Here is a 27,107-nt window from a genome sequence, read left to right as displayed (position 1 = left end):
TTTGGAGAGTTTACAGACAGTTGACAGCCAATTAGCATTCAGCTCGTGCTCGGGAAGGTACAGATTACAGTAAGCTTACAGTAAGCTTACTGTGCTTGTACAGTACTCGTACTCTGCAGTTTTTGTAAAAAAAAATAATGGGGGGCCTTGTGGGTCCTTGTGGGATCCCTGAGCAGGCCTAGGGGGCCGACGGGTTTCTACCCTACCCCCTTTTTGCGTTCTACTTGTTTGTTTTTCTGCTTTCTTGTGCCTCAGTCTAGCGAGGCACAAGATGGCGGCCAACACTTTCTGGTTTGGAGTGTTGACAGACAGTTGACAGCCAATTAGCATTCAGCTCGTGCAGGTACAGAGTACAGTAAGCTTACAGGACTCGTATGGTACTCGTCCCCGTAGTTTTTGTCCCCCAAAATTTTTTGGGGGGGGGCCTTTGGGGTCCTTGTGAAACACCCAGAGCAGGCCTAGGGGGCAGGGTGTTTCTACCCTGCCCCCTTTTTGCGTTTTACACGTTTGTTTTTCTGCTTTCTTGTGCCTCAGTCTACCGAGGCACAAGATGGTGGCCAACACTTTCTGGTTTGGAGTGTTGACAGACCGTTGACAGCCAATTAGCATTCAGCTCATGCAGGTACAGTAAGCTTACAGGACTCGTATGGTACTCGTCCCCCGTGGTTTTTGTCCCCCAAAAAATTTGGGGGGGGCCTTTGGGGTCCTTGTGAAACACCCAGAGCAGGCCTGGCACACGACATACCCTGCACATGACACATGACATACCCTGCCCCCTTTTTTGCGTTTTACATGTTTGTTTTTCTGCTTTCTTGTGCCTCAGTCTACCGAGGCACAAGATGGCTGCCAACACTTTCTGGTTTGGAGTATTGACAGACAGTTGACAGCCAATTAGCATTCAGCTCGTGCTCGGAAAGGTACAGAGTACAGTAATCTTACAGTAAGATCCTCTAGATATATACATTTTTTGACACATGACATATGACTCCACATGATACATGACACATGACACCACATGACACATGACATCACAACACATGACACATGACATCTGACGATACATGACACCACATGTCACCACATGACATCACATGACACATGACGATACATGACACATGACATCTCATGACACATGACACCACGTGACACAAGACACTTGATGACACATGACAACACATGACAACACATGACACATGATGACACATGACAACACATGACACATGACATCACGTGACACATGACACCATATGACACATGACATCACATGACAACACATGACATCACATGACACATGACGATACATGACACATGACACCCCATGACACCACATGACACATAACATCACATGACAACACATGACACATGACATCACATGACACATGACATCACATGACACATGACGATACATGACACATGACACCACATGACACATGACACATGACATGTGATGACACATGACACTACATGACACATGACGACACATGACACATGACACCACGTGACACAAGACACGTGATGACACATGACAACACATGACAACACATGACACATGCTGACACATGACAACACATGACACATGACATCACATGACACCATATGACACATGACATCACATGACACATGACATCACATGACACATGACGATACATGACACATGACACCACATGACACATGACATGTGATGACACATGACACTACATGACACATGATGACACATGACACATGACATCACATGACATATGACGATACATGACACATGACACCACATGACACTTGACACCACATGACACATGCCATCACATGACGATACATGACACATGACACCACATGACACATGACACATGACATGTGATGACACATGACACTACATGACACATGACGACACATGACACCACGTGACACAAGACACGTGATGACACATGACAACACATGACAACACATGACACATGCTGACACATGACAACACATGACACATGACATCACATGACACATGACACCATATGACACATGACATCACATGACACATGACATCACATGACACATGACGATACATGACACATGACACCACATGACACATGACATGTGATGACACATGACACTACATGACACATGATGACACATGACATCACATGACATATGACGATACATGACACATGACACCACATGACACATGCCATCACATGACAACACATGACACATGACATCACATGACACTTGACACTATATGACACCACATGATACGTGACACCTCATGACACATGACTCGTGATGACACCACATGACACCACATGACTGACAACACATGATGTCACATGGCACCGCATGATGACACATGACAACACATGATGACAAATGACCACATGACACTCATGACACATGATGACACATGACATATGACACCACATGACACATGACACATGACAGCACATGACAGCACAACACATGACATTACATGACACATGACACATGACATGTGATGACACATGACACCACATGACAACACATGACACATGATGACACATGACACCACACGACAACACATGACACATGACGATACATGACACATGACACCACATGACACTTGACACCACATGACACATGACATCACATGACACATGACATGTGATGACACATGACACCAAATGACAACACATGACACCACATGACACATGACATCACATGACAACACATGACACATGACATCACATGACACTTGACACTATATGACACCACATGATACGTGACACCTCATGACACATGACACGTGATGACACCACATGACAACACATGACACATGATGACACATGACACCACATGACACCACATGACTGACAACACATGATGTCACATGGCACCGCATGATGACACATGACAACACATGATGACAAATGACACATGATGACACATGACATATGACACCACATGACACATGACACATGACAGCACATGACAGCACGACACATGACATCACATGACACATGACACATGACATGTGATGACACATGACACCACATGACAACACATGACACATGATGACACATGACACCACATGACAACACATGACACATGACGATACATGACACATGACACCACATGACACTTGACACCACATGACACATGACATCACATGACACATGACATGTGATGACACATGACACCAAATGACAACACATGACACATGATGACACATGATAACACATGACACCACATGACAACACATGACACATGATGACACATGACACCACATGTCACCACATGACATCACATGACACATGACACCACATGACACATGCCATCACATGACAACACATGACACATGACGATACATGACACATGACACCACATGACACTTGACACCACATGACACATGACATCACATGACAACACATGACACATGACATCACATGACATGACAAAATATGACACCACATGATACGTGACACCACAGGAGACACGTGATGACACCACATGACACCTCATGACACATGACACCATGTGACACAAGACACGTGATGACACATGACATCACATGACACATGACATCACATGACACATGACGATACATGACACATGACACCACATGACACATGACATGTGATGACACATGACACTACATGACACATGACGACACATGACACATGATACCACGTGACACAAGACACGTGATGACACATGACAACACATGACAACACATGACACATGACATCACATGACACATGACACCATATGACACATGACATCACATGACACATGACATCACATGACACATGACGATACATGACACATGACACCACATGACACATGACATGTGATGACACATGACACTACATGACACATGATGACACATGACACATGACATCACATGACATATGCCATCACATGACAACACATGACACATGACATCACATGACACTTGACACTATATGACACCACATGATACGTGACACCTCATGACACATGACTCGTGATGACACCACATGACAACACATGACACATGATGACACATGACACCACATGACACCACATGACTGACAACACATGATGTCACATGGCACCGCATGATGACACATGACAACACATGATGACAAATGACCACATGACACTCATGACACATGATGACACATGACATATGACACCACATGACACATGACACATGACAGCACATGACAGCACAACACATGACATTACATGACACATGACACATGACATGTGATGACACATGACAACACATGACACATGATGACACATGACACCACATGACAACACATGACACATGACGATACATGACACATGACACCACATGACACTTGACACCACATGACACATGACATCACATGACACATGACATGTGATGACACATGACACCAAATGACAACACATGACACCACATGACACATGACATCACATGACAACACATGACACATGACATCACATGACACTTGACACTATATGACACCACATGATACGTGACACCTCATGACACATGACACGTGATGACACCACATGACAACACATGACACATGATGACACATGACACCACATGACTGACAACACATGATGTCACATGGCACCGCATGATGACACATGACAACACATGATGACAAATGACACATGATGACACATGACATATGACACCACATGACACATGACACATGACAGCACATGACAGCACGACACATGACATCACATGACACATGACACATGACATGTGATGACACATGACACCACATGACAACACATGACACATGACACATGATGACACATGACACCACATGACAACACATGACACATGACGATACATGACACATGACACCACATGACACTTGACACCACATGACACATGACATCACATGACACATGACATGTGATGACACATGACACCAAATGACAACACATGACACATGATGACACATGATAACACATGACACCACATGACAACACATGACACATGATGACACATGACACCACATGTCACCACATGACATCACATGACACATGACACCACATGACACATGCCATCACATGACAACACATGACACATGACGATACATGACACATGACACCACATGACACTTGACACCACATGACACATGACATCACATGACAACACATGACACATGACATCACATGACATGACAAAATATGACACCACATGATACGTGACACCACAGGAGACACGTGATGACACCACATGACACCTCATGACACATGACACCATGTGACACAAGACACGTGATGACACATGACACCACATGACACATGACACCACATGATACCACATGACACATGACAACACATGACACATGACACCACATGACACATGACATCACATGACACATGACATGTGATGCCACATGACACCACATGACACATGATGCCACATGACACCACATGATGACACATGACACCACATGACAATACATGACACATGATGACACATGACACCACATGATACATGACATCACATGACACCATATGACACATGACACCATATGACACATGACATCACATGACAACACATGGCACATGACATCATATGACACATGACAACACATGACACATGACATCACATGACACATGGCGATACATGACACATGACACCACATGACACATGACAATACATGACACATGACATCACATGACACATGATGATACATGACACATGACACCACATGACACATGACACCACATAAAACATGACACATGACACCACATGACACATGACATCACATGACAACACATGACATATGACACTACATGACACATGACACTACATGACACATGACACGATATGACAACACATGACACATGATGAAACATGATACCACATGACTGACAACACATGAGGTCACATGGCACCACATGATGACACATGACAACACATGATGACACATGATACCACATGACACCACATGACACAAGATGACACATGATGACACATGACACCACATTACACATGACATCACATGACAACACATGACACCACATGACATCACATGACACATGATGATACATGACACATGACACCACATGTCACCACATGACACATGATATCACATGACACATGACACCACATGACACACATGACACCACATGACACCTCATGACACATGACACAATGTGACACAAGACACGTGATGACACATGACACCACGTGACAACACATGACACATGACACCACATGACACATGACACCACATGACACATGACATGTGATGACACATGACACTACATGACACATGATTACACATGACACCACATGACACATGACATCACATGACACATGATGATACATGACACATGACACCACATGACACTTGATACCACATGACACCACATGACACATGACACATGACACCGCATGACACATGATGATACATGACACATGACACCACATGTCATGTGTCATCATGTGTCATGTGTTGTCACATGGTGTCATGTGTCATCACATGTCTTGTGTCACGTGGTGTCATGTGTCATGTGTTGTCATGTGATGTCATGTGTCATGTGGTGTCATGTATCGTCATGTGTCATGTGATGTCATATGTCATATGGTGTCATGTGTCATCATGTGTCATCATGTGTCATGTGTCATCATGTGTCGTCATGTGTTGTCATGTGTCATCATGTGGTGCCATGTGACGTCATGTGTTGTCAGTCATGTGTCATGTGGTGTCATGTGTCATGTGTTGTCATGTGGTGTCATGTAGTGTCATGTGTTGTCATGTGATGTCATGTGTCATGTATCGTCATGTCATGTGATGTCATGTGTCATGTGTTGTCATGTGATGTCATGTGTCATGTGGTGTCATGTATCGTCATGGGTCATGTGGTGTCATGTGATGTCATGTGTCATGTGTTGTCATGTGGTGTCATGTGGTGTCATGTGTCATGTGTTGTCATGTGAGTCATGTGTCATGTGGTGTCATGTCATGTGCCATGTGTTGTCATGTGATGTCATGTGTCATGTGATGTCATGTGGTGTCATGTGATGTCATGTGTCATGTAGTTTCATGTGTCATGAGGTGTCATGTGGTGTCATGTATCGTCATGTGTGATGTCATGTGTCATGTGGTGTCATGTGCCATGTGATGTCATGTGTCATGTGTTGTCATGTGTCATCACATGTCATGTGTCATGTGGTGTCATGTGTGTCATGTGTCATCACGTGTCATGTGTCATGTGATGTCATGTGTCATGTGGTGTCATGTGCTGTCATGTGGTGTCATGTGTCATCATGTGTCATCATGTGGTGCCATGTGATGTCATGTGATGTCATGTGATGTCATGTGGTGTCACGTGTCATGTGATGTCATGTGTCATGTGGTGTCATGTGTCATGTGTTGTCATGTGATGTCATGTGTCATGTAGTGTCATGTGTAATGTGGTGTCATGTGTCATGTGGTGTCATGTGTCATCACATGTCATGTGGTGACATGTGTCATGTGGTGTCATGTGTCATGTATCATCATGTCATGTGATGTCATGTGTCATGTGTTGTCATGTGATGTCATGTGTCATGTGATGTCATGTGGTGTCATGTGTCATGTGTCATCATGTGCCATGTGTCATGTGTTGTTATGTCATGTCATGTGGTGTCATGTATCGTCATGTGTGATGTCATGTGTCATGTGGTGTCATCATGTGTCATGTGTTGTCACATGGTGTCATTTGTCATCACGTCTTGTGTCACGTGGTGTCATGTGTTGTCATGTGATGTCATGTGTCATGTGGTGTCATGTATCGTCATGTGTCATGTGATGTCATGTGTCATGTGATGTCATGTGGTGTCATGTGTCATCATGTGTCATCTTGTGTCATGTGTCATCATGTGTCATTATGTGTTGTCATGTGTCATCATGTGGTGCCATGTGACATCATGTGGTGTCATGTGGTATCATGTTTCATCATGTGTCATGTGGTGTCATTTGTTATCACGTGTCATGTGTCATGTGGTATCATGTGTCATGTGTTGTCATGTGGTGTCATGTGTCATGTAGTGTCATGAGTTGTCATGTGATGTCATGTGTCATCACATGTCATGTTTCATGTGGTGTCATGTGTCATGTATCGTCATGTGTCATATGATGTCATGTGTTGTCATGTGATGTCATGTGTCATGTGGTGTCATGTATCGTCATGTGTCATGTGATGTCATGTGTCATGTGTTGTCATGTGATGTCATGTGTCATGTGGTGTCATGTGATGTCATGTGTCATGTGTTGTCATGTGGTGTCATGTGGTGTTGTGTCATGTGTTGTCATGTGTCATATGTGTCATGTGTTGTCATGTGTCATGTGGTGTCATGTGTCATGTGGTGCCATGTGTCATCATGTGTCATGTGGTGTCATGTGTCATGTGGTGTCATGTGTCCTGTATTGTCATGTGTCATGTGATGTCATGTGTCATGTGTTGTCACGTGATGTCATGTGTCATGTGGTGTCATGTGTCATGTGGTGTCATGTATCGTCATGTGGTATCATGTGTCATGTGATGTCATGTGTCATGTGTTGTCATGTGATGTCATGTGTCATGTGGTGTCATGTGATGTCATGTGTCATGTGGTGTCATGTGTCATCATGTGATGTCATGTGTCATCACGTGTCATGTTTCATGTGGTGTCATGTGTCATGTATCATCATATGTCATGTGATGTCATGTGTCATGTGTTGTCATGTGATGTCATGTGTCATGTGGTGTCATGTGTCATGTATCGTCATGTGTCATGTGATGTCATGTGGTGTCATGTGTTGTCATGTGATGTCATGTGTCATGTGTCATGTGTCATGTGGTGTCATGTGATGTCATGTGTCATGTGGTGTCATGTGTCATGAGGTGTCATGTGGTGTCATGTGTCATGTATCGTCATGTGTGATGTCATGTTTCATGTGGTGTCATGTGTCATGTATCGTCATGTGTCATGTGATGTCATGTGTCATGTGTTGTCATGTGTCATCACATGTCATGTGTCATGTGTTGTAATGTATCATATAGTGTCATGTGTCATGTGATGTCATGTGTCATGTTTTGTCATGTGATATCATGTCATGTGGTGTCATGTGTCATGTATCGTCATGTGTCATGTGATGTCATGTGTCATGTGTTGTCATGTGATGTCATGTGTCATGTGTTGTCATGTGATGTCATGTGTCATGTGGTGTTATGTCATGTGTCATGTGGTGTCATATGATGTCATGTGTCATGTAGTGTCATGTGTTGTCATGTGATGTCATGTGTCATCACGTGTCATGTTTCATGTGGTGTCATGTGTCATGTGGTGTCATGTGTCATGTATCATCATGTGTCATGTGATGTCATGTGTAATGTGTTGTCATGTGATGTCATGTGTCATGTGGTGTCATGTCATGTGTCATGTGGTGTCATGTGATGTCATGTGTCATGTGGTGTCATGTGTCATCATGTGTCATGTGTTGTCACATGGTGTCATGTGTCATCACATGTCTTGTGTCACGTGGTGTCATGTGTCATGTGTTGTCATGTGATGTCATGTGGTGTCATGTATCATCATATGTCATGTGATATCATGTGTCATGTGATGTCATGTGGTGTCATGTGTCATCATGTGTCATCATGTGTCATCTTGTGTCATGTGTCATCATGTGTCGTCATGTGTTGTCATGTGTCATCATGTGGTGCCATGTGACATCATGTGTTGTCAGTCATGTGGTGTCATGTGGTATCATGTTTCAGCATGTGTCATGTGGTGTCATTTGTTATCACGAGTCATGTGTCATGTGGTGTCATGTGTCATGTGTTGTCATGTGGTGTCATGTGTCATGTAGTGTCATGTGTTGTCATGTGATGTCATGTGTCATCACGTGTCATGTTTCATGTGGTGTCATGTGTCATGTGGTGTCATGTGTCATGTATCGTCATGTGTCATGTGATGTCATGTGTCATGTGTTGTCATGTGATGTCATATGTCATGTGGTGTCATGTATCGTCATGTGTCATGTGATGTCATGTGTCATGTGTTGTCATGTGATGTCATGTGTCATGTGTTGTCATGTGATGTCATGTGTCATGTGGTGTCATGTGTTGTCATGTGGTGTCATGTGGTGTCATGTGTCATGTGGTGTCATGTGTCCTGTATCGTCATGTCATTTGATGTCATGTGTCATGTGGTGTCATGTGCCATGTGGTGTCATGTGTAATGTATCATGTGTCATGTCATGTATCAGGTGGTGTCATGTGATGTCATGTGTCATGTGTTGTCATGTGTCATGTGGTGTCATGTGATGTCATGTGTCATGTGGTATCATGTGTCATCACGTGTCTTGTGTCATGTGGTGTCATGTGTCATGTGTCATGTATCGTCATGTCATGTGTTGTCATGTGATGCATGTGTCATGTGGTGTCATGTGTCATGTGATGTCATGTGGTGACAGGTGGTGTCATGTGTCATCATATGTCATGTGTCATGTGTCATCATGTGTCATGTGTTGTCATGTGGTGTCATGTGTCATCACATGTCATGTGTCATGTGTCGTGCTGTCATGTGCTGTCATGTGGTGTCATATGTCATGTGTCATCATGTGTCATGAGTGTCATGTGGTGTCATTTGTCATCATGTGTTGTCATGTGTCATCATGTGGTGCCATGTGACATCATGTGTTGTCAGTCATGTGGTGTCATGTGGTGTCATGTGTCATCATGTGTCATGTGTTGTCATGTGGTGTCATCACGTGTCATGTGTCATGTGGTGTCACGTATCATGTGGTGTCATATAGTGTCATGTGTCATGTGATGTCATGTGTCATGTGTTGTCATGTGATGTCATGTGTCATGTGGTGTCATGTGTCATGTATCGTCATGTGTCATGCGGTGTCATGTGTCATGTGTCATGTGGTATCATGTGGTGTCAAGTGTCATGTGGTGTCATGTGTCATGTGGTGACATGTGGTGTCATGTGTCATGTATCGTCATGTGTCATGTGATGTCATGTGTTGTCATGTGATGTTATGTGTCATGTGTCATCATGTGTCATCTTGTGTCATGTGGTGTCATGTGGTGTCATGTGTCATCATGTGTTGTCAGTCATGTGGTAACATGTTTCATCGTGTGTCATGTGTTGTCATATCGTGTCATGTGTCATGTAGTGTCATGTGTCATGTAGTGTCATGTGTCATGTGGTGTCATGTGTCATCACGTGTCATGTTTCATGTGGTGTCATGTGTCATGTGGTGTCATGTGTCATGTATCATCATGTGTCATGTGATGTCATGTGTCATGTGTTGTCATGTGTCATGTGGTGTCATGTGTCATGTATCGCCATGTGTCATGTGATATCATGTGTCATGTGTTGTCATGTGTCATATGATGTCATGTGCCATGTGTTGTCATGTGTTGTCATGTGTCATATGGTGTCATGTGATGTCATGTGTCATGTGTCATCATGTGTCATGTATTGTCATGTGGTGTCATGTGTCATCATGTGTCATGTGGTGTCATGTGGCATCACATGTCATGTGTCATGTGATGTCATGTGTCATGTGGTGTCATGTGGTGTCATGTGTCATGTATCATCATGTGTCATGTGTCATGTCATGTGGTGTCATGTGTCATGTGATGTAATGTGTCATGTGTTGTCATGTGTCATGTGGTGTCATGTGGTGTCATGTGTCATCACGTCTTGTGTCACGTGGTGTCATGTGTTGTCATGTGATGTCATGTGTCATGTGGTGTCATGTATCGTCATGTGTCATGTGATGTCATGTGTCATGTGATGTCATGTGGTGTCATGTGTTATCATGTGTCATCATGTGTCATCTTGTATCATGTCATCATGTGTCGTCATGTGTCATCATGTGGTGCCATGTGACGTCATGTGGTGTCATGTGGTATCATGTTTCATCATGTGTCATGTGGTGTCATTTGTTATCACGTGTCATGTGTCATGTGGTGTCATGTGTCATGTGTTGTCATGTGTCATGTAGTATCATGTGTTGTCATGTGATGTCATGTGTCATCACGTGTCATGTTTCATGTGGTGTCATGTGTCATGTATCGTCATGTGTCATGTGATGTAATGTGTCATGTGTTGTCATGTGATGTCATGTGTCATGTGGTGTCATGTATCATCATGTGTCATGTGATGTCATGTGTCATGTGGTGTCATGTGATGTCATGTGTCATGTGTTGTCATGTGGTGTCATGTGTTGTCATGTGTCATATGTGTCATGTGTTGTCATGTGTCATGTGGTGTCATGTGTCATGTATCATCATGTGTCATGTGATGTCATGTGTTGTCATGTGATGTCATGTGGTGTCATGTGATGTCATGTGTCATGTGTCATCATGTGTCATGTGATGTCATGTGTCATCACGTGTCATGTTTCATGTGGTGTCATGTGTCATGTGGTGTCATGTGTCATGTGTTGTCATGTGATGTCATGTGTCATGTGGTGTCATGTGTCATGTATCGTCATGTGTCATGTGATGTCATGTGTCATGTGGTGTCATGTGTCATGTGTTGTCATGTGATGTCATGTGTCATGTGTCTTGTGTCATGTGGTGTCATGTGATATGTGGTGTCATGTGTCATGAGGTGTCATGTGGTATCATGTGTCATGTATCGTCATGTGTGATGTCATGTTTCATGTGGTGTCATGTGGTGACATGTGGTGTCATGTGTCATGTATCGTCATGTGTCATGTGATGTCATGTGTCATGTGTTGTCATGTGTCATCACATCACATGGAGTGTTGACAGACCGTTGACAGCCAATTAGCATTCAGCTCATGCAGGTACAGTAAGCTTATAGGACTCGTATGGTACTCGTCCCCCGTGGTTTTTGTCCCCCCAAAAATTTGGGGGGGCCTTTGGGGTCCTTGTGAAACACCCAGAGCAGGCCTGGCACATGACATACCCTGCACATGACACATGACATACCCTGCCCCCTTTTTGCATTTTACACGTTTGTTTTTCTGCTTTCTTGTGCCTCAGTCTACCGAGGCACAAGATGGCTGCCAACACTTTCTGGTTTGGAGTATTGACAGACAGTTGACAGCCAATTAGCATTCAGCTCGTGCTCGGAAAGGTACAGAGTACAGTAATCTTACAGTAAGATCCTCTAGATATATAAATTTTTTGACACATGACATATGACTCCACATGATACATGACACATGACACCACATGACACATGACACATGACATCACATGACAACACATGACACATGACATCTGACGATACATGACACCACATGTCACCACATGACATCACATGACACATGACGATACATGACACATGACACCTCATGACACATGACACCACGTGACACAAGACACTTGATGACACATGACAACACATGACAACACATGACACATGATGACACATGACAACACATGACACATGACATCACATGACACATGACACCATATGACACATGACATCACATGACAACACATGACATCGCGCCTAGAGACCCTTACGGGTGATTGTGCGCTTTACAAATGTGGACTTTACTTTACTTTACATGACACATGACACCATATGACACATGACACCCCATGACACCACATGACACATGACATCACATGACAACACATGACACATGACATCACATGACACATGACATCACATGACACATGACGATACATGACACCTCATGACACATGACACCACATGACACATGACATCACATGACATCACATGACACATGACATCACATGACAACACATGACACATGACATGATACCAAATGACACATGACACCACATGACACATGACATCACATGACACATGACACCACATGACACATGACATCACATGACAACACATGACACATGACACCACATGACACATGACATCACATGACACATGACAACACATGACACATGACACCACATGACACATGACATCACATGACAACACATGACACATGACACCACATGACACATGACATCACATGACACATGACACCACATGACATCACATGACACATGACATCACATGGCATCACATGATGACACATGATGACACATGACACCACATGACAGCACATGACACATGACACCACATGACTCATGACATCACATGACACATGACACGTGATGACACATGACACACATGACACCACATGACACATGACATGTGATGACACATGACATCACATGACACATGATGACACATGACACCACATGACACATGATATCACATGACACCACATGACACATGACATCACATGACAACACATGACACATGACGATACATGACACATGACACCACATGACACATGACAACACATGACACATATGACACATGACAACACATGATACATGACACCACATGACACATGACATCACATGACACCACATTACACATGCCATCACATGACAACACATGACACATGACATCACATGACACATGACACCACATGACATGACAACACATGACATGACAACACATGACACATGACACATGATGATACATGATACCACATGACACATGACACCACATGATACATGACATCACATGACACATGACATCACATGACACATGATGATACATGACACATGACACCACATGACACATGACACATGATGACACATGACACCACATGACATGTGATGACACATGACACCACATGACACATGACACCACATGACACATGACATCACATGACACATGACATCACATGACAACACATGACATCACATGACACATGACACTACATGACACATGACACCACATGACACATGACACTACATGACACATGACACATGACGTCACATGGCATCACATGATGACATGATAACACAGGATGACACATGACACCACATGACACCACATGACAGCACATGACACATGACACGTGATGACACATGACACCACATGACACATGACATGTGATGACACATGACAACACATGACACATGACATCACATGACACATGACGATACATGACACCACATGACACATGACATGTGATGACACATGACAACACATGACACATGACATGTGATGACACATGACAACACATGACATCACATGACACATGACGATACATGACACATGACACCACATGTCACCACATGACACCACATGAAACATGACATCACACATGATGATACATGACACATGACACCACATGACACCTCATGACACATGACACCACATGACACATGACATCACATGACACCACATGACACATGACACATGACATCACATGACAACACATGACACATGACACCACATGACACATGACATCATATGACACATGACGATACATGACATCACATGACACATAACATCACATGACAACACATGACACATGGCATCACATGACACATGACGATACATGACACATGACACCACATGACACCACATGAAACATGACACGTGATGACACATGACATCACATGACACATGATGACACATGACACCACATGACACATGACATCACATGACACCACATGACACATGACATCACATGACAACACATGACACATGACATCACATGACACATAACGATACATGACACATGACACCACATGACACATGACATCACATGACAAAACATGACACATGACATCACATGACACATGACACTATATGATACATGACAACACATGACACATGACATGTGTTGACACATGACAACACATGACATCACATGACACATGACGATACATGACACATGACACCACATGTCACCACATGACACCACATGAAACATGACATCACACATGACGATACATGACACATGACACCACATGACACCTCATGACACATGACACCACATGACACATGACATCACATGACACATGACACATGACACATGACACATGACACATGACATCACATGACAACACATGACACATGACAACACATGACACATGACATCACATGACACATGACGATACATGACACATGACACCACATGACACATGACATCACATGACAACACATGACACATGACATCACATGACACATGATGATACATGACACATGACACCACATGACACATGACACCACATGAAACATGACACGTTATGACACATGACATCACATGACACATGATGACACATGACACCACATGACACATGACACCACATGACACATGACATCACATGACAACACATGACACATGACATCACATGACGATACATGACACATGACACCACATGACACATGACAACACATGACACATATGACACATGACAACACATGACACGACACCACATGACACCACATGACAACACATGACACATGACATCACATGACAACACATGACACATGACATCACATGACAACACATGACACATGACATCACATGACACATGACGATACATGACACCACATGACACATGACATCACATGACAACACGACATCACATGACAACACATGACACATGACATCACATGACAACACATGACACATGACATCACATGACACATGACACCACATGACACATGACATCACATGACAACACATGACACATGACATCACATGACACATGACGATACATGACACATGACACCACATGAAACATGACATCACATGACACCACATGACAACACATGACATATGACACCACATGACACATGACACATGATAACAAATGACACCACATGAAACATGATGAAACATGATACCACATGACACCACATGACGTCACATGGCACCACATGATGACAGATGACAACACATGATGACATATGATGACACATGATATCACATGATACATGATATCACATGACACATGACGATACATGACACCACATGACACATGATATCACATGACATCACATGACACCACATGACACATGACATCACATGACAACACATGACACATGACATCACATGACACATGACGATACTTGACACATGACACCACATGACACATGACATCACATGACAAAACATGACACATGACATCACATGACACATGACACTATATGATACATGACAACACATGACACATGACATGTGTTGATACATGACAACACATGACACATGACATCACATGACACATGACGATACATGACACATGACACCACATGAAACATGACATGACACATGACGATACATGACACATGACACCACATGACACATGACATCACATGACAACACATGACACATGACACCACATGACACATGACATCACATGACAACACATGACACATGACACCACATGACACATGACATCACATGACAACACATGACACATGACAACTCATGACACATGACATCACATGACATATGACGATACATGACACATGACACCACATGACACATGACATCACATGACAACACATGACACATGACATCACATGACACATGACACCACATGACACATGACACCACATGAAACATGACACGTGATGACACATGACACATGATGACACATGACACCACATGACACATGACATCACATGACACCACATGACACATGACATCACATGACAACACATGACACATGACATCACATGACGATACATGACACATGACAACACATGACACATATGACACATGACAACACATGACACGACACCACATGACACCACATGATAACACATGACACATGACACCACATGACACATGACATCACATGACAACACATGACACATGACATCACATGACACATGACGATACATGACACCACATGACACATGACATCACATTACAACACATGACATATGACATCACATGACACATGACGATACATGACACATGATACCACATGAAACATGACACGTGATGACACATGACATCACATGACAACACATGACACTACATGACACATGACACCACATGACAACACATGACACATGACACCACATGACACATGACACGTGATAACAAATGACACCACATGAAACATGATGAAACATGATACCACATGACATCACATGACGTCACATGGCACCACATGATGACACATGACACAAGATGACACATGATGACACATGATGACACATGACACCACATGACATCACATGATACATGACATCACATGACACATGACGATACATGACACCACATGACACATGATATCACATGACAACACATGACACCACGTGACACAAGATGTGATGACACATGACACCACATGACACCACATGACACATGACACCACATGACACATGACACACATGACACCACATGACACATGACATGTGATGACACATGACATCACATGACACATGATGACACATGACACCACATGACACATGATATCACATGACACCACATGACACATGACATCACATGACAACACATGACACATGACATCACATGACACATGACGATACATGACACATGACACCACATGACACATGACAACACATGACACATATGACACATGACAACACATGATACATGACACCACATGACACATGACATCACATGACACCACATTACACATGCCATCACATGACAACACATGACACATGACATCACATGACACATGACACCATATGTGTGTCATGTGACACATGACATCACATGACACATGACGACACATGACACCACATGAAACATGACACGTGATAACACATGACATCACATGACAACACATGACACTACATGACACATGACACCACATGACAACACATGACACATGACACCACATGACACATGATAACAAATGACACCACATGAAACATGATGAAACATGATACCACATGACACCACATGACGTCACATGGCACCACATGATGACAGATGACAACACATGATGACACATGATGACACATGACACAAGATGACACATGATGACACATGATGACACATGACACCACATGACATCACATGATACATGACATCACATGACACATGACGATACATGACACCACATGACACATGATATCACATGACATCACATGACACCACATGACACATGACATCACATGACAACACATGACACATGACATCACATGACACATGACGATACTTGACACATGACACCACATGACACATGACATCACATGACAAAACATGACATCACATGACACATGACACTATATGATACATGACAACACATGACACATGACATGTGTTGACACATGACAACACATGACACATGACACATGACGATACATGACACATGACACCACATGTCACCACATGACACCACATGAAACATGACATCACACATGACGATACATGACACATGACACCACATGACACCTCATGACACATGACACCACATGACACATGACATCACATGACACCACATGACACATGACACATGACACATGACACATGACATCACATGACAACACATGACATATGACATCACATGACACATGACGATACATGACACATGACGCCACATGACACATGACATCACATGACAACACATGACACATGACATCACATGACACATGATGATACATGACACATGACACCTCATGACACATGACACCACATGAAACATGACACGTGATGACACATGATATCACATGACACATGATGACACATGACACCACATGACACATGACATCACATGACACCACATGACACATGACATCACATGACAACACATGACATCACATGAAGATACATGACACATGACACCACATGACACATGACAACACATGACACATATGACACATGACAACACATGACACAACACCACATGACACCACATGACAACACATGACACATGACATCACATGACACCACATGACACATGACATCACATGACAACACATGACACATGACATCACATGACACATGACGATACATGACACCACATGACACATGACATCACATTACAACACATGACATATGACATCACATGACACATGACGATACATGACACATGATACCACATGAAACATGACACGTGATGACACATGACATCACATGACAACACATGACACTACATGACACATGACACCACATGACAACACATGACACATGACACCACATGACACATGACACGTGATAACAAATGACACCACATGAAACATGATGAAACATGATACCACATGACATCACATGACGTCACATGGCACCACATGACAACACATGATGACACATGATGACACATGACACAAGATGACACATGACACCACATGACACCACATGACACACGATGACACATGACACCACATGACACATGACACACATGACACCACATGACACATGACATGTGATGACACATGACATCACATGACACATGATGTCACATGACACCACATGACACATGACACCACATGACATCACATGATACATGACATCACATGACACATGACGATACATGACACCACATGACACATGATATCACATGACAACACATGACACCACGTGACACAAGACGTGATGACACATGACACCACATGACACCACATGACACATGATGACACATGACACCACATGACACATGACACACATGACACCACATGACACATGACATGTGATGACACATGACATCACATGACACATGATGACACATGACACCACATGACACATGATATCACATGACACCACATGACACATGACATCACATGACAACACATGACACATCACATGACACATGACGATACATGACACATGACACCACATGACACATGACAACACATGACACATATGACACATGACAACACATGACACATGACACCACATGACACATGACATCACATGACACCACATTACACATGCCATCACATGACAACACATGACACATGACATCACATGACACATGACACCACACGACACATGACATGACATGACAACACATGACACATGACACATGATGATACATGATACCACATGACACATGACACCACATGATACATGACATCACATGACACATGACATCACATGACACATGATGATACATGACACATGACACCACATGACACATGACACATGATGACACATGACACCACATGACATGTGATGACACATGACACCACATGACACATGACACCACATGACACATGACATCACATGACACATGACATCACATGACAACACATAACATCACATGACACATGACACTACATGACACATGACACCACATGACACATGACACTACATGACACATGACACATGACGTCACATGGCATCACATGATGACACATGATAACACAGGATGACACATGACACCACATGACACCACATGACAGCACATGACACATGACACGTGATGACACATGACACCACATGACACATGACATGTGATGACACATGACAACACATGACACATGACATGTGATGACACATGACGATACATGACACCACATGACACATGACGATACATGACACATGTCACCACATGACACCACATGAAACATGACATCACACATGACGATACATGACATATGACACCACATGACACCTCATGACACATGACACCACATGACACATGACATCACATGACACCACATGACACATGACACATGACATCACATGACAACACATGACACATGACACCACATGACACATGACATCATATGACACATGACGATACATGACATCACATGACACATAACATCACATGACAACACATGACACATGGCATCACATGACACATGACGATACATGACACATGACACCACATGACACATGACACCACATGAAACATGACACGTGATGACACATGACATCACATGACACATGACACCACATGACACATGACATCACATGACACCACATGACACATGACATCACATGACAACACATGACACATGACATTACATGACACATAACGATACATGACACATGACACCACATGACACATGACACATGACATCACATGACAAAACATGACACATGATATCACATGACACATGACACTATATGATACATGACAACACATGACACATGACATGTGTTGACACATGACAACACATGACACATGACATCACATGACACATGACGATACATGACACATGACACCACATGTCACCACATGACACCACATGAAACATGACATCACACATGACGATACATGACACATGACACCACATGACACCTCATGACACATGACACATGACACCACATGACACATGACATCACATGACACATGACACATGACACATGACACATGACATCACATGACAACACATGACACATGACAACACATGACACATGACATCACATGACACATGACGATACATGACACATGACACCACATGACACATGACATCACATTACAACACATGACACATGACATCACATGACACATGATGATACATGACACATGACACCACATGACACATGACACCACATGAAACATGACACGTGATGACACATCGATTCAGAAAAGGGGGTGGTGATGAACAGAGTGTCTGAATTAAGCAGACCACTCTTACCCAGTCCAAAGATCAGGGCTTGATCCATCACCGTTATTTATCTCACTGCCCCATCCCAGCTCAGAACCTGGCTATATGCAAATTAGTCTGTCCCTGGCCCCATGACATCACATGACAACACATGACACTACATGACACATGACACCACATGACAACACATGACACATGACACCACATGACACATGACTCGTGATAACAAATGACACCACATGACACATGCTGAAACATGATACCACATGACACCACATGACTGACAACACATGATGTCACATGGCACCACATGATGACACATGACAACACATGACGACACATGATGACACATGACACAAGATGACACATGATGACACATGATGACACATGACACCACATGACATCACATGACACATGATATCACATGACATATGATGATACATGACACCACATGACATCACATGACAACACATGACACATGACACCACGTGACACAAGACATGTGATGACACATGACACCATGTGACAACACATGACACATGATGACACATGACACCACATGACACATGACATCACATGACACCACATGACACATGACATGACACCACATGACACATGACATCACATGACAACACATTACACATGACATCACATGACACATGATGATACATGACACATGACACCACATGACACATGACACCACATGAAACATGACACGTGATGACACATGACATCACATGACAACACATGACACTACATGACACATGACATCATATGACACCACATGACACATGACATGACACCACATGACACATGACATCACATGACAACACATGACACATGACATCACATGACAACACATGACACATGACATCACATGACACATGACGATACATGACACATGACACCACATGACATGATATCACATGACAAAACATGACACATGACATCACATGACACATGACACTATATGATACATTACAACACATGACACATGACATGTGATGACACATGACAACACATGACACATGACATCACATGACACATGACGATACATGACACATGACACCACATGAAACATGACATCACACATGACGATACATGACACATGACACCACATGACACCTCATGACACATGACACCACATGACACATGACATCACATGACACCACATGACACATGACACATGACACATGACATCACATGACAACACATGACACCACATGACATCACATGACACATGACGATACATGACACATGACACCACATGACACATGACATCACATGACAACACATGACACATGACATCACATGACATATGATGATACATGACACATGACACCACATGAAACATGACACGTGATGACACATGACATCACATGATGACACATGACACCACATGACACATGACATCACATGACACCACATGACACATGACATCACATGACAACACATGACACATGACATCACATGACACATGATACCACATGACGATACATGACACCACATGACACATGACACCACATGACACATGACATCACGTGACAACACATGACACATGACATCACATGACACATGACAATACAGGACACATGACACCACATGACACATGACACCACATGACACATGATGACACATGGCACCACATGACACATGACACCACATGACACATGACAACACATGACACATATGACACATGACAACACATGACACAACACCACATGACACCACATGACACATGACGATACATGACACCTCATGACACATGACACCACATGACACATGACATCACATGACATCACATGACACATGACATCACATGACAACACATGACACATGACATGATACCAAATGACACATGACACCACATGACACATGACATCACATGACACATGACACCACATGACACATGACATCACATGACAACACATGACACATGACACCACATGACACATGACATCACATGACACATGACAACACATGACACATGACACCACATGACACATGACATCACATGACAACACATGACACATGACACCACATGACACATGACATCACATGACACATGACACCACATGACATCACATGACACATGACATCACATGGCATCACATGATGACACATGATGACACATGACACCACATGACAGCACATGACACATGACACCACATGACTCATGACATCACATGACACATGACACGTGATGACACATGACACACATGACACCACATGACACATGACATGTGATGACACATGACATCACATGACACATGATGACACATGACACCACATGACACATGATATCACATGACACCACATGACACATGACATCACATGACAACACATGACACATGACGATACATGACACATGACACCACATGACACATGACAACACATGACACATATGACACATGACAACACATGATACATGACACCACATGACACATGACATCACATGACACCACATTACACATGCCATCACATGACAACACATGACACATGACATCACATGACACATGACACCACATGACATGACAACACATGACATGACAACACATGACACATGACACATGATGATACATGATACCACATGACACATGACACCACATGATACATGACATCACATGACACATGACATCACATGACACATGATGATACATGACACATGACACCACATGACACATGACACATGATGACACATGACACCACATGACATGTGATGACACATGACACCACATGACACATGACACCACATGACACATGACATCACATGACACATGACATCACATGACAACACATGACATCACATGACACATGACACTACATGACACATGACACCACATGACACATGACACTACATGACACATGACACATGACGTCACATGGCATCACATGATGACATGATAACACAGGATGACACATGACACCACATGACACCACATGACAGCACATGACACATGACACGTGATGACACATGACACCACATGACACATGACATGTGATGACACATGACAACACATGACACATGACATCACATGACACATGACGATACATGACACCACATGACACATGACATGTGATGACACATGACAACACATGACACATGACATGTGATGACACATGACAACACATGACATCACATGACACATGACGATACATGACACATGACACCACATGTCACCACATGACACCACATGAAACATGACATCACACATGATGATACATGACACATGACACCACATGACACCTCATGACACATGACACCACATGACACATGACATCACATGACACCACATGACACATGACACATGACATCACATGACAACACATGACACATGACACCACATGACACATGACATCATATGACACATGACGATACATGACATCACATGACACATAACATCACATGACAACACATGACACATGGCATCACATGACACATGACGATACATGACACATGACACCACATGACACCACATGAAACATGACACGTGATGACACATGACATCACATGACACATGATGACACATGACACCACATGACACATGACATCACATGACACCACATGACACATGACATCACATGACAACACATGACACATGACATCACATGACACATAACGATACATGACACATGACACCACATGACACATGACATCACATGACAAAACATGACACATGACATCACATGACACATGACACTATATGATACATGACAACACATGACACATGACATGTGTTGACACATGACAACACATGACATCACATGACACATGACGATACATGACACATGACACCACATGTCACCACATGACACCACATGAAACATGACATCACACATGACGATACATGACACATGACACCACATGACACCTCATGACACATGACACCACATGACACATGACATCACATGACACATGACACATGACACATGACACATGACACATGACATCACATGACAACACATGACACATGACAACACATGACACATGACATCACATGACACATGACGATACATGACACATGACACCACATGACACATGACATCACATGACAACACATGACACATGACATCACATGACACATGATGATACATGACACATGACACCACATGACACATGACACCACATGAAACATGACACGTTATGACACATGACATCACATGACACATGATGACACATGACACCACATGACACATGACACCACATGACACATGACATCACATGACAACACATGACACATGACATCACATGACGATACATGACACATGACACCACATGACACATGACAACACATGACACATATGACACATGACAACACATGACACGACACCACATGACACCACATGACAACACATGACACATGACATCACATGACAACACATGACACATGACATCACATGACAACACATGACACATGACATCACATGACACATGACGATACATGACACCACATGACACATGACATCACATGACAACACGACATCACATGACAACACATGACACATGACATCACATGACAACACATGACACATGACATCACATGACACATGACACCACATGACACATGACATCACATGACAACACATGACACATGACATCACATGACACATGACGATACATGACACATGACACCACATGAAACATGACATCACATGACACCACATGACAACACATGACATATGACACCACATGACACATGACACATGATAACAAATGACACCACATGAAACATGATGAAACATGATACCACATGACACCACATGACGTCACATGGCACCACATGATGACAGATGACAACACATGATGACATATGATGACACATGATATCACATGATACATGAT

Source organism: Lissotriton helveticus, chromosome 3_2 (assembly GCF_964261635.1).
Source record: "Lissotriton helveticus chromosome 3_2, aLisHel1.1, whole genome shotgun sequence".
Lineage (NCBI taxonomy): Eukaryota > Metazoa > Chordata > Amphibia > Caudata > Salamandridae > Lissotriton > Lissotriton helveticus.
The sequence above is the reverse complement of the archived record's forward strand: the minus strand, read 5'-3'. Positions refer to the sequence as shown.